Below are 13520 nucleotides of genomic sequence, written 5' to 3'. Positions count from 1 at the left end.
GGTCTTTGTCTACAGACATTTTTCAGGAAAGACTACTGCCTTTAACTTGAAAAAACAGTGGTGGGGCAGAACAGGTTTCCTGCTGTACATTTTAAAACAAGCTAGTGACAACCAAAGCAACATCAAGATCAAGAGAGCACGGTTCTCAAAATCTAAAGTGAAACATTATCCTCTGTCAAAGTAGGCTATATAAAACCCATGAAATATTAACATAAATGTTTAGTCTTTTCTTACATAAGAAAGTAGAAGATCCAAGAACACCCTATGCCTTGGCTGCTCCTGATGTAACTGAAAATACAACGTGAATAATATTTTAAGTATTGTTATATACCTGAACGCAGTAGAAACAAGAGACATGCCATACTGGGTTAATTCAGTCATCCATCCATCTCAGTATTCTGTCTCCAAGGATGACAGCAGAAGAGACTACGTTAGCAGGGTACATGAGCTCAGCCGTTACCTGCAGTTTATTGCCTTTACTCCCCAGCACCCACAGAGGGCAGTGGGAACATATGCTCCCTTTGGTGTCTGTTCATGGACCTGTTGTCCACAGCCATGTTTAACCTGCTGATCTGCCTCCACAGCCTCCTAGGCCAGCAGGTCTGCCAAGTAAAGCAATTCTCCCATTCTCATAGCTGGTGCTTCTCTACAAGTATGAGTCTTGCACCATTCTCTAATAAGAAGTTAAGGCTATTTTTGGAAAGACCACCTGTAAAAAAATAATTTCCAGTACCTTCAGCGCTCCTTTCAAGCAATGTTACACAGCAGCGAAACACACCTCTTGCCCCTGAAACTTTTCTAAGAATTTCCTATCACATGGAGTGCAGCAAGAAGAAAACAGGAATTACCATATGGGAACTTGGCCCATATTCTAGGCTAGAGGCAAACAAACTCTTCAAATAAGCAAACAGTTGTTGGGGTTCCCCCCTCAACTGCTTTGACCGCAGAAAGGGCACATCCTCACATGATGGCCACTCTCCGGGTTGAAAAGTTTATCAACCCCCGACCAACCAGCATGTCACCGTTGCCATCCTCACCACTGCAAGTTAGACATCACTTCAACTTCACTTGCCTTATTATTGGGTTTATTTTTTCCACATCACCCCAAAAGCTGTAGTTAAAACTCAGTGAAGAAGAGACAAGAGAAGACTCACGTGGTAAAACTTACTGCCTATCAGCCAGCTAGGCTACTCCTGTGATGATTACCTGTTTCTTGCAGAAAGAATGATCTAAAGCGACTATTTACATGTTTAAACTAACCCAGCTCCATTTGTCTCTAATGGTGCATGGAATAATCATGTGAATTATCTGGCTAGCAGATCTGAATGGCAGTAACTTCTGCCAGAGGCAGCAGTAAGCTGCTGAGAACACACACTTTTCACAGCCTAGTGTCTCTCTCTAAATTCAACGAGAGCTGTCTGAATGATGAGTATATTTCAACAGAGGTATCAAAATTGTTGTGATGGGCCACACACATGAATTTAAAAGGAATTTCTAAGGCACAAAGGGGAGAGAGGTGTCCATCTCCCTTGGTACATTCAATTGCAAGAGTGCCCCTGTCTCCTCAAAAGGTTAGCGTTCAGAAGGGATCTGCTCCAGAAAACGCTCATCTTGGGGCTCAGCATTTTCCATCATTCTGGACACCCGCTTACGCCTGCCACGAAAGCCAAATACTTGGGTGTACGCTTATCTGTCAATTGCTCTGATTCATACAGGGGAAAAAAAATTAAAAAAAAAACCAACAAACCAAACAAAACCCAACAACCCTCAGTACACTGTTTTCTCTACTTAGATCATCAGCCATTCGAGCCATCCCTATCTATTACTCCCCTTTTCCTTTGGTTACACTCTCAGCGTTTGTTGACAGTGCACAGGTGATACAGTGTGCTGAGACAGAGAAGGAACTCTGGTGAGTTAGGTATAATTGTTTTTTAAAACCCCTAATCTACATATTTGGAGAGGCAAAGAAACAGAGATTATATGATTCACCCTTGACATTCTGCCAGATAACTTCAATCCTGTAAAATGCCCCCTAATGACCTGAATATAATACCATGGTGTTACAGTGTCATTTAAATACTGCAGGGTTCTTCCACTGGCAGTGCAGTCTGCAGACTTAATATGTAATGTACAGGATTATACTGCCACTAAAATATTACTTAGTGCTGCTGAAATTTCAAATTAATTCTGGGAGCTAAATCATTATTCAACTCTGCCTTTGCAGAGACACATTCCCCTGGTTGTTTTAATAACAGCGATTTTAGAACTAAGAGGTTGGTACTGTCTGAGGCTTGCTCAAACAGAGAAGTGGCCTCTAAACTGTCAAGCAAATTAATGCAGCGATGCATGGATGTTTGTGACCAAGAAAATAATTTGAGAAAAATGGGTTCCAATATTAAGAGAGGTCATAATGAGGTGGCTGATGAATCATTTTATTATTTCACAATAAAAGAAGAGACTAGTCTGGTTTTCCCTATATGTATATACATACGCACTCATATGTTCCCGTCCACCACCACACTCCTCCACAGACAGAAGATTTCTTAATATTTGAGGGGACAAATTCTTGCTGAAGTAAATAACACAACTGTTGGTAACTGATGAAACCAATCTATGCCAGCTGGGGATGTGGCTTTCAAGTCATTCTGAGCTCTAGTCTTCCAAACCTAAATAAACAAACTTCAGCTTTTCACAGCTCTGAGTTTCTTCTTCCTGTGTAATTCCTGTTACTAGGGAGTATTTTGTACCTTTAGGTAACTGTAGCACTTCAACACTAAGATGGACAGATCCTTGACATTATAACCAATGTGCAAACTAATTTGCTAACATATGAAGTAAGGGAAGACAAAAACCAGAGGACAGGCTAATTGTAAAGCCAAATTTCTCCCCTCTAAAATTTTGCCAACTTTTAACCTTGTGTTTAGATTAGTTTCTGTTTCCCAGTTAAAATACCAGGCTGCTCACTTCTACAATGTAGTCGTTTACATCTGTGAAATGTTCCTAAGCAATACTGGGGAAATACACACACTCCACCCACCCCCCACCCCCAAAAAACAAACCCAGTAGTAAAGGACAAACAAAATGGGGCCGAATACAGGGACCAAAGACAACTTGTGGTAGTGAATCTACAGTTGGAATAATCAATCCTCCTTATTAAAACTGTTACCTACTTCCTCATTCGTTAATATTGTCCTTGTTTACACTTGCAGTCAGGCCAAAGATTTTCCCCTCCCTCCGAATATAATTTCCTGCTATTGACAGACACGTTCAAGTGCTGGATGCATGTACGTCTACATGGCATACTGCAGGCAAAGGCGAGCCTTCTTGGCCACCATCCAAGCCAGCTGTAAATGAGCCAGCTCCAAACTGGAAGCTGTGTAAGCACAACTAGCACAGCAGTAAGCCTGATCTAACACATCCTGCCAAGAGACCGAGCTTATTAGCTCAAGCTCAACGCAATGCTAATGATGGGCATGGGGCTTCTGGTTTGGCTCCATACAGAATGCGGCCAGCTGAAGATGAACAGATCAAGCTCATGTCTGCCCACGAGATACAGCGTAGGTACATGTTCTCTCAGGGTATACCCCTCTACTGCAAGGACTGTTTGTTTCCCTCTGCATGAACTCCCAAAATGCTCTGACTGCAAACCAACAGGACACGAAGGCTGTGAGCAAATGGAAGGAACATGGCTCTCCAGGCGAGAACTTCAGAGGCAGTACAAGAAAAAAAAGGCACCAAGCAGGTGTTATACAAGCACCAGAAATGCCAAAGGTGTGAGGGAAGGGCAGGGCAAAGTACGGCAAGGCTCTATGAACTGATAAAGAGCGCTCCACCTCTAGCTTCTCAGCTTCTATTTGGTCCAGGGCAATAATGACGAAAAAAACCCACATTACCATATAGATGATGTTCAATGGACTCTCTGCATGGGCAGGCATTCGTCCCACCAACCAAAGAAGAATCCACTCCATTTGGTGGACAATTGAACAGTCCAAAAGAGGAATGTGCTCAGAGAATGAAATCTGTTATCAAACTTGGACCTGAGAAAACAACATTCCTCTGATGCCATAGTTGATACTAAAGGAGCAGTGATAATCTGGTGGTTGGCAATAGTTTGTAAGAGAAACTTACAGATTCAGAGCAAAATGAGACAAAAATCAAAGGGTAGCAATGAAAATCACCAGAGGGAAAAAAAACCAAAACTACCAAACCAAAACCCCAACTAAAACATGTTGTAAGAAGAGCGCCTGAAGAGACTGGGAATGTTTACATTTAAAAGGATAGTAATAAAACAGTCATTGCTAAACTATATTAAACAGAAACCAGCCTATAGAAGTTAGTGAGCTTCTGCCCACCCAGTAAGAGAGCACAAGAGCAAGAGGCAATTCCATTAAATTAAAGAAGTGCCTCATTCAAAGGCAACAAAAGAAAACAGCTTCTTATTCAACACGTAATTATTTTGTTGAGTTCTCTGCCATCAGACTGTTGCTGTGGCAAACGCTTAGTATCTTTGAAAGGTGGTGTTCATGTCTGTTTTCTTCTTCCTCCCACTCTATTTGTAAAGCAGTATTTTTAGTTTTCAGTTGTTTGAGCTTTCTGCTGCATGGGACAGGTATAAGCAAGCGAGGGAAGGGACCCCACATGGTGTTGCAGACATGCTCCTCCACATATTCTCATCCTGCAGCTCAACTCGGTTTATTTTCAGTTGTGAGATTTTAGATTACATTGTGTATATGGAGGTTTTCCATGATTTGTTAAGCTCAAAATCTTTTCTTTGAAAAGGCTTAGTTTGATCTGTGGTGAAGACTATACATTCTCAGCAGAGTACAACTAGTTTAAATACTTGGCTGTGGTTCATCAGTTGGGGCTATATACCTGCTGGCGTTTCACACAGTATTTCCCGCACTCTGATAACACAGATCTCATTCATACACATCTTTATGATTCAAGGCAGTATTTGAATCACTGATAGGTCCTTCAAAGGATTTTTTTTTCCTCCCTTTTCCTTGTCCTTTCATAAACATCTAAAAACATGAAGAAATCAAATCGGATTAATCATACCAGGTTAAGAGATGGACTTAGCCATAGACAAAAGACAAACTGAGAGCTGGAGATTACACTTGCATTGTTCTTTTGTCTTGAGAAGGAAATAAATTTCTCTTTTGCTTTTCCCACTTGAAGGCCTGAAAAAGCAAGCTATGCTATCAGAAATATCAAGGCCTAATAAAATGTGTGAAAACACAGCTGCACCTTGAATTTTCTAACTTCAATAAGATTAAATACAGGAATTTAGTTTAATACTGTTCAACATGAAACATATTTAAAAATCCACCACAGTATTAATACTGCAGGTTAATTTAACCTTATTTGAAATTTGTGAGTCATTTAAAAATACATATATATAATCGTCAACCGTTAACAGACTGTGCTCTGAAACAAGATCTCAACTTACACACACATCTATCTAAAATATGTCTAATATATACTATATACATACGTGTAAGCTGTACAAGTCAAATTAACAGTCCCTTTCCTTACATATGCTTTCAGTGAAAAGATAAAAATTCTTGGCTTGTAAAGCAGCTGATCTAAAATACCCTAGACCACCACATTTCTAATAGTTGGAAGCAAACACCAAGGAGATCAACAAGATCAAGAGGAAAAGGGAGGGTAGAGAAGTAAAATATTTGCCAGTTAGCTACAAATACTTTTGTATTGAACAAAAATAAATATTCAATCAGCTTATTATTTCTTTTGGAAATACTTCTTTGCACAGAGGAATGCAAGCTAGCATCCTTTATAAGGCTGTAAGAGTCTTGTCCATATCACCATAAAATAGGTTTAGTACAGGATACAGCAATCTCCCATGCAGACACATGATAAACAGAATACTTGAATGCTGATTCTATTTGGTCTCCCTTCAAAGCAATACTTACTTTAAAAAAATAAATAAATCAGAAGCCATCTGCCAAAGGAAGTACCTCAGACTAAAAGGCCTGTCTACACTCAGTACATGTACTTTGCTTTTTGTTTAGACAAAATAAAACCAGGATAAACTGCAATGTGTCTGCAGAAGGTTCTTCTATTTTTAACCAATACTGCCCTGCCAGCATCAATTCATCCAGATAGAGAATCCTTCATTAAAAATATAATTTATTTTGGTTGCTTTTCACTATGCCGAAGTGACATCTTTCCCAATCACTGTCAAAAGCAATTAAGAACACGGAGCTTTTGAGAACAAGTTTCAACGATGATTCCCATTGGCCTGCCTAAACAAAGTTTCCTTATAAAGGATTGGGAAGTTTTAGATGGCAAGGGTCAAAGCCAAACAACATGAAAAGTATTATTCAGATACATATAATATCATTGCAAAATTAACTGTAAAAGTCTTTGCAAATTCTCATAAATGCACAGAAGCTACAAACCACTGAGATATACTAAGGAAGAAGATAAAACACCAGAACATCTCCAGAAGAAAGAAGCAAGCTCTTGTACACTATTTTCTCTACCTAAAGAGGCAGATTTATGTCCCTTTTTCACCTGAAACTTAAGGTGCTACAGCATTTTACTAAGCAGCACAGCACTGAAGACAACTCAAGTATGAAGTTACCAACATTTTAGTTACACTGTACAAGATTTCTTGGGTATTTTTCCACATTTCTAGGTGATCACTTGGAAAAGAACCCCAAACTTAAAACACAGTTTGCCTTTGAATCATGGCTTAGTTTTGCAAAGGATAACTAGAGCATTTATAGTTAAAGCTGATTGTTGAAACAGTATGGTTTTTTTCACATATAGCAGCCCAATAGCTTCAGGACTACTTCTTCGCTCCATACAATTCCCTCTCAGTTGACTGCTGTTGCTACAGAGCAGTGGGTACCACCATTCTAGACCAGACCAATCCAGATGACTTTGACCAATTATCATAGCATTCATTTTATGTCACAGGATCCAACAGTTTTCTACTGACAGCCACTGAGGTAAGCAGGGATAAAACAAAGGATTCTTCGTTCCCCAGTCCCCACCCCAATACTGACATGACAAGGAGCAGAGCACCCAGAAAACAGTGGGAACATTACCAGTTCAGCTAGCTACCTTCAGATTCAAAGCACACCTCAACTCAGCTTTGAAACTGCAGAAATCCAAACATAAGAAGTGACTCAAACATCAGTGGCCTACACAGCAATTGCTGTACCCCATCTGCCTACCCCCCAGCATGGGAGCACTTCCAAAATTATCACTTCAACCACCTCAACCAGTTCTTCCCATCTTTCAGATGGGAAGATGTTGATGTTTTCTGTCAACAAAGCTCATTTTGGGAGGGACAATTTTCCTTCCTCAAACCTCCAGCCTTTTTTTTTCCTGCTGTGTCTTTGCCTTATTCTTCCTACCCTAAAACCTTCCCAGTTCTTCAATTAATGATTTTGCTCCTCTTCCTTCTTTTTCTTCTTCTACTATCCAACATCTGTGTTGCTGTGTCCACACAGGTGTGCAGAGGTACCCCCCAGGAGTCAGACAATAAGGCACCTGTGGCAATCAGACATTACACATTTTATGGAAACAAAACATAAGTCTTACCTTATTAAAGTAAATAATGCTACACTTCCACACCAGGAGAGTATCATTAAATAATTAGTCACACTTAAACAAGGACTTCAAAAAGTTTGGTAGGGGAGAGGAGGAAGGAGTGAGGATGCCCTGTCAACATGCAGAACCCAAGCCCTTGCTCAATTCCAGATCTACTGAGGGTCCTCCTGGCTATGCCAATTGAGGGCCTGAATTTGGGGGGGGGGGGGGGGGGGAAATCTACTATTTCATACTTTAAAGGAAAGCTCTAAGACAAACAATACTGCCTTTCTGTAACTTCTAATGTAATTAATAATCTGACTCAGCAACACCACCATCTTGACATGGTTATAAACCTTCCACTGACCATGCCCCCCGCCCCCCCCATTTTTGCTGGGTTATTTTTAAAACAGATCAGTTCTCTGTCCTTGTTCCACAGGCAGCTCAACTCGGCTGGAAGGGGAAGGGAGTAGAAGACACATGTCTGCCAGCCCAGGGGCGTAACAGGAACCACAGGGTCTCCTTCAGCCCACCTTGCCACTAAGACATAACATATCCATGACATCACAGACTAACACAGAGGTCCTCACAATCGCAGTTTGAGTTGCTGTTTGCAAAGTCTCAAAAGGAGCACGTGCTATTCCTACAGTTAGAAAGAAGAGGTTTGCATAATCTTAACCCTCATATCCCAGGAGCCAGAACTAATTCTGTGCTTTCCTGATTTGACTTGGGGATTCTACGCCGCCACAGCAGGACTTAGGAAATGGCTCTTCGCTGTAACCTTGTTTGAGTGCTCATCTTTTGTTTGCATTACTCTAGCTTGCAAGATGACAGCTATCAAGACAGATTACCAAATGCCACTCACAGTGACAGATGCCAAAAGTAAACCATTAAGACTGTCTAGATAGCGGAGTTAGGCTTAATATGTAGGTTGCCAGGTATTACATTAAGTAAGAAATAATTCTAGACAAATTCAGCAATTAAGAAAGTGCCAAATATCTTTTAACTTTTTTCTTTAAAAAACAAATGAATTAATAAAATTCATTGGACTGATCAGATAAAAACTCTCTTGAATTCCTAAAAATTGTAATGAATTTAGGCTGCTAAAAAAAGAAGAAAAAAACCACAGCGGGTGGATATAATAATTAAAAAAAAAAAAATCCTCCTAACCCCCCTGTTCTTTCTGTGTGTTTATGAAGCCTCCGGAAATACCATGGCAAACATTCCAGCTCTACAGCAGCGAGGCCACGTGACCCAAAGGCACAGCAAGGAACTTCTTTCCCAAGTTTCTTCACAGAACAGAAAAGTGATTTTTATTTTTTTAAACCAAGATCCAACCCTAAGGAAGTCTCCATGAAATTTTCAGGAACACAGTTTTAAAACAGGGTGGGTTTTGGTGTGGGGTTGGTTTTTTTTTTTTTTATTTGCTGCATTTCTATGCCTGCACACATTTTTATTATAAAAGACCAAAGTCTTAGACCTATATTCGGGGGGCATAAAATACAGTATACTCTTTAAGGCACCACCAGAAACTATTTGCAATGTCCTCTAAATCTCCTTTTAGAGTTACAATCAGTACTATTGTATTTCTTAATATAGCCAAGATCTTTTTCTGGAGAAAATTATGGCACAATTAAAACCTCTCCTCTACTGCTAGTCTTCTCATATGATTTCTGTTAGAACTACTAATAAAAGGATTTATACACATGAGCTTTGATAAACATTATGAAACAGTACTCAAAATGTGAACTTGAATAACATTATGAAAAAGTACTCAAAATGTGAACTTGAATAACAACCTTGTATTTTTACAAACAATCATGTGTAAGTACTTGGAAGTAATCGTTTAAAGTGTAGGAGTATGGATGAATCATAATGTAATAGTTGAGTATCAGCTGAAATTTGTGTTTTGTCTTAAAACAAACTGAAGAAAGCATCACAATACAGAAAGGAAAACAGTCCTGCAGCATAAAAGCACAGCAAATGGCAGGGACACACCACTAACTTGCTTTTGTAGCCATGTCAGAAATGCTTCTAATTATCAGAGGTAAAAGAGGGATGGCATTTCTGCTGGAAGCAAGTTTTACACTTTAGTCTTTCCTCTCCCCTCTCTTTCAGCCTGTAAATATTAGTTTTACACATTTTTCTCCCATACAGCTCTTGAAAAGGTTGAGTTTTTCAAGGCTGAGAGCAGACAGAAATGTTCATCAAGAAATGCCTTCAGGTCAACTGTCTGTAGCTCAAAGTGCAGCACTGAAAATATGGATGAGGGGGAGGAAGATTATATGAGCATGGTAGAGCAGATTGGGGGGGGGAAATCTATGTTCTGATGATCATTAACTTTTTTCCTTTTGGAAATGGGTTCAGTTATCATCCACATACCCTCAGTGGTGATGGGCACAAGGGTACTGACTCCTCCTCTAATTTCAGTTGCATTCAAAACAACTACACACACAGGGAAGGGTCTTTAATGCTATTTGCCAATATAAGGAAATGCCACAGGGATATGACAACGAGTGAAAGTGGAGATGACCCACATAACAGTGTAAGGAAAGGCAGCTGGTCCACAAAAAAATTAAGATGTAGACCAAATTCTTGAGAAGCTCTTAACTACACTGGAAAGAGAAGATTACTCATTGCTTTATAAAATACTTAAAATATCTAAAAAAAACCCCAAACCAACAAAACAAACCACCACACAAAACAAATCAAAAGTAGCAACAGAACAAGTTTGCAAAGATTATTTTTCTTAATGGGGGAAGGCAACAGAAACCCTGGAGTGTCTACTCTGTGGTTTTTTTAATTCTGTACAACAGCTGGACATGAGCTATTGAACACATTATTGAAACTACTGTTCATTTCCAATCAGGGATTTCTACTTTGTTTATTATAAATGCACATTTATTGGCAGCAAGTAGAACATATTATTGCTCTGTTTTATAGCTTGAATGGCTCATGTAAAGACTAATTTGTTTGTATTTTGTATCAGGATCAATATTGTAGCAGGGATAGCCCCAGGAATGTTTATGCTGAGGGCTTTGCTTGCAGTGTTTTGTTGTTGCAATCAATTGTCCAAACAGGACTGCTTCTTAAAACAACAAATAAACTTTGATAGTGACCAGATCAGCTGTTAAAGCATAAAAGATGAGGGAGCGTCTGGTAACAGACTGAAGGCCCACAAGTGTTTTTACTGCCTGATGGTCCATAAAGCTTTCCTACCTGAATATTTCCCACCGGCCTTTCTTCCTCTCGGTAGCTGGGGACTGTTTCCTCAATGCCCTCACATAACAAGATCCATTTTCCTGCAATAAAAATACAGACACATCACGCTTCCGTTCTCCTGCATAACACGGCAGCATTTAAAGCAGCTCACTGAACAGACCTGAAATGAATGATGAGCATTTAGGAGTCCCAGGACCAAGCCTGGAGGGACCAGATCTGAGGCTGGTTCAGGGTTCCAGCCCAGCTCTGCCACCCCCAAGCTTTTGAAACTTGCTCCAGCAGTGTAAGTCTTACAGGTTTGCTTGCCTTTAACAACGAGATGAGTAAAAGATAGCAAGAATTCTGCTGAGGCTTATATCAAAATTTCCTGAACCAAATGGAATTTTTTTTTCCCCCAGTTAAAGGTCATGCTGAAATCTCTTTTATTCTCTTTATAAAGGGTACTTGCTGACTCTTGTGAGCTAAGTGCCATTAAAAAAATAATCCAACCCCCAAACTCTGCTTAAGCGAATACCTCAAAACCACCATCCTGTATGCAGCAAAACAAAGCAAGTTTATGCATTACGTTGGCACAGCACCGCGACTTCTAGGATATGCTTTTTAATTATAAGGACAGACTGCAAAGGGAGACAGGGGAATGTTTACGGGCAGTGTGTATTTTGTTACATGCTGTTTCAGCAGGCAGACGAGGTGTCCTTACAGCCTTATAGGATTAAGGCTCCAAAACTCAGCAAATATTGAAGAAAGGAACAGAACACAATGACTACATTTTGCTTCTCTTTTGACTAACTTCCAAATAATTTTCATGCAAAATAATTTGCCATCACACATGAAAATGCAAGTATTATGGGAAAAAAATAAGGTGCACAATTCACAGCCAGTCCCAGCTCCTCCCCGCAGACCAGCTGTAGGACCAGACACTTTCATAAGAACTCGCATGATGCAAAAGTCACAGGTGACTTACAAAATGCAGTAGAAAAACTTCAAGTTATTACAAATAACTTGTTAGTTGCATTCAATATTTGTTCTGCAGTCATATTTATTCTGTTCACTGATAATTCGCAAAGAATAAAAACACGTCTGAAAACCATGTTAGAAACAGTCATGCAACCCTGACACATACAGTGCCGCCAAGGGACCGTCTGCTTCAGACACCAACTCTGATGGTTTTCTTGTCTCACAATAAATAGCAATTTTAGAGAAGTTATATATTGACAGGCGCCCTGGGTGAATGATTGGATTTTAAGCCCTCATTGAACTGTGAATGTTTTCCCCAGAACATATTTATTCTCATCCAGAAGTTCTCCCCAGTGCTTTTGTTCTGCTTATACAAGCCAGGAAGAACATGTTAATTGATTCAGATTTAGTATGTGTTAACATGACTTTCTCAGCTAATGCGGACTGGGTCTTTAATGAAGTCGGAATTAGTTATTTATCCAACTTCTAAGTTTGTTCCTCCAAAGCACAAATTTCTGTTCTGCCTACCCCAGGAGCTGGGTACCATTCCAGGTGCAACGGGATGGGACTTTGGCAAATTGGGCTGTAGCATTTACTTGGCAGCTTCAACTTTACCTCTCACTTCTCTCGGAAACTAATTTCCTTCAGCATGTTGTCTTCGTAAATAGCTGCGCCAACACAAGGCAGGGAGCAGGCACAGGGCAGGAGCAATCAGCCATGATTCCATGTAGGAACAGAGGCTGCTTAAACCAGCTTAAACTGCACCGGTGCAACGCACCAAGCCACCACTTTGCTCCCCTCCCCTGTGCTTCAGTTCTGCCAATCTGTACAACTGGCACCACAATTCCTACTTTGTTTTATAAAGCACCTCTTAAAAGGGCTATACCCATTAACATTTCTGTGAATCCACATTACAGACCACCCACCCCTTTTCACAAATCAGCTCAAAGCTTATTCTAAGGACACTGGCGCTGTCCGGACCAGCATCTGGCTCCCCGGTTTCACCACGCAACCTGCTCAGGGGCTGTACCATCTCCCCCATCGCTGCGCCAGCCTGTTCCCATGCCTTCCAGCCCCAGCTCTGCCAGCACGCTTCACAGGGTTTTGCTCTGAACTGGAATCAGTTTCTAAAAATAAAATTAGCTTTTTATTGAAGTCTGATCCGTTTTCTCATCCTATTTCTAGGAAGATCCCTGAAACAGTTTCACTGGCACAGTTTGGGAGTAGTGGGCTACACCTGAAAATGAGAATAGATGGGTAGGGAAGAGGAGACAACTGGAAACACCTTAAACTCGGCACTAGCCACCCTTTCCAGGTGTACAACCATGGCCTCACTGTGGCCCAACTCGATGCCGCACAATCTCCACCCTTTTCACGTTCATACCCGGTTCACGTCCCGTGATACAGCTGCACGAGCAGACACTGGAAAGCACCAAGTCCTTCCCACAAATACCCAATAAGGGACCTGCTGGGTGGGAATCAGGGAAGATCGAGGAGGGGAACCGGCAGTTCTCGGGCCGGTGAATAATATTTCCTGCTCTTCCAGATCCAGCAGAGGGAGCACAAAAAACGCAGGTTTTTTGGCCAAACGCTTTTTTGGATACAAACTGCTAGATGCTTGAAATCTCAGGCACTTTGTATTAGATTATTTCTTTAGTAATGGGGGGGGCATTACAAGCGCATAATAGACAAAACCCTTGCTCCAAGTAGATTACACCATAAAAATCAATACAGTGAAGAGGAAGACCAACACAAGCAGGGAAGGCTGCAGAAGTTGA

The 13520-nt window shown here is 40.7% G+C and overlaps 1 protein-coding gene across 4 annotated transcripts in view; it reads right to left on the bottom strand.

The window, feature by feature from the left end:
• The window catches only part of ZMIZ1 (zinc finger MIZ-type containing 1), a 361022-nt gene that overhangs the window by 224506 nt on the left and 122996 nt on the right, over nucleotides 1–13520 (bottom strand). For all 4 annotated transcript variants that reach the window (XM_075758629.1, XM_075758632.1, XM_075758631.1 and 1 more), the window contains one exon: nucleotides 10783–10865. The gene's annotated coding sequence lies outside the window, so the exon portion shown is untranslated. The remainder of the gene's footprint in view (nucleotides 1–10782; nucleotides 10866–13520) is intronic.

This window comes from Balearica regulorum, chromosome 7 (genome assembly GCF_011004875.1).
Source record: "Balearica regulorum gibbericeps isolate bBalReg1 chromosome 7, bBalReg1.pri, whole genome shotgun sequence".
NCBI lineage: Eukaryota > Metazoa > Chordata > Aves > Gruiformes > Gruidae > Balearica > Balearica regulorum.
Note: the sequence above shows the minus strand (reverse complement) of the source record. Positions and strands in the feature narration are given on the sequence as shown.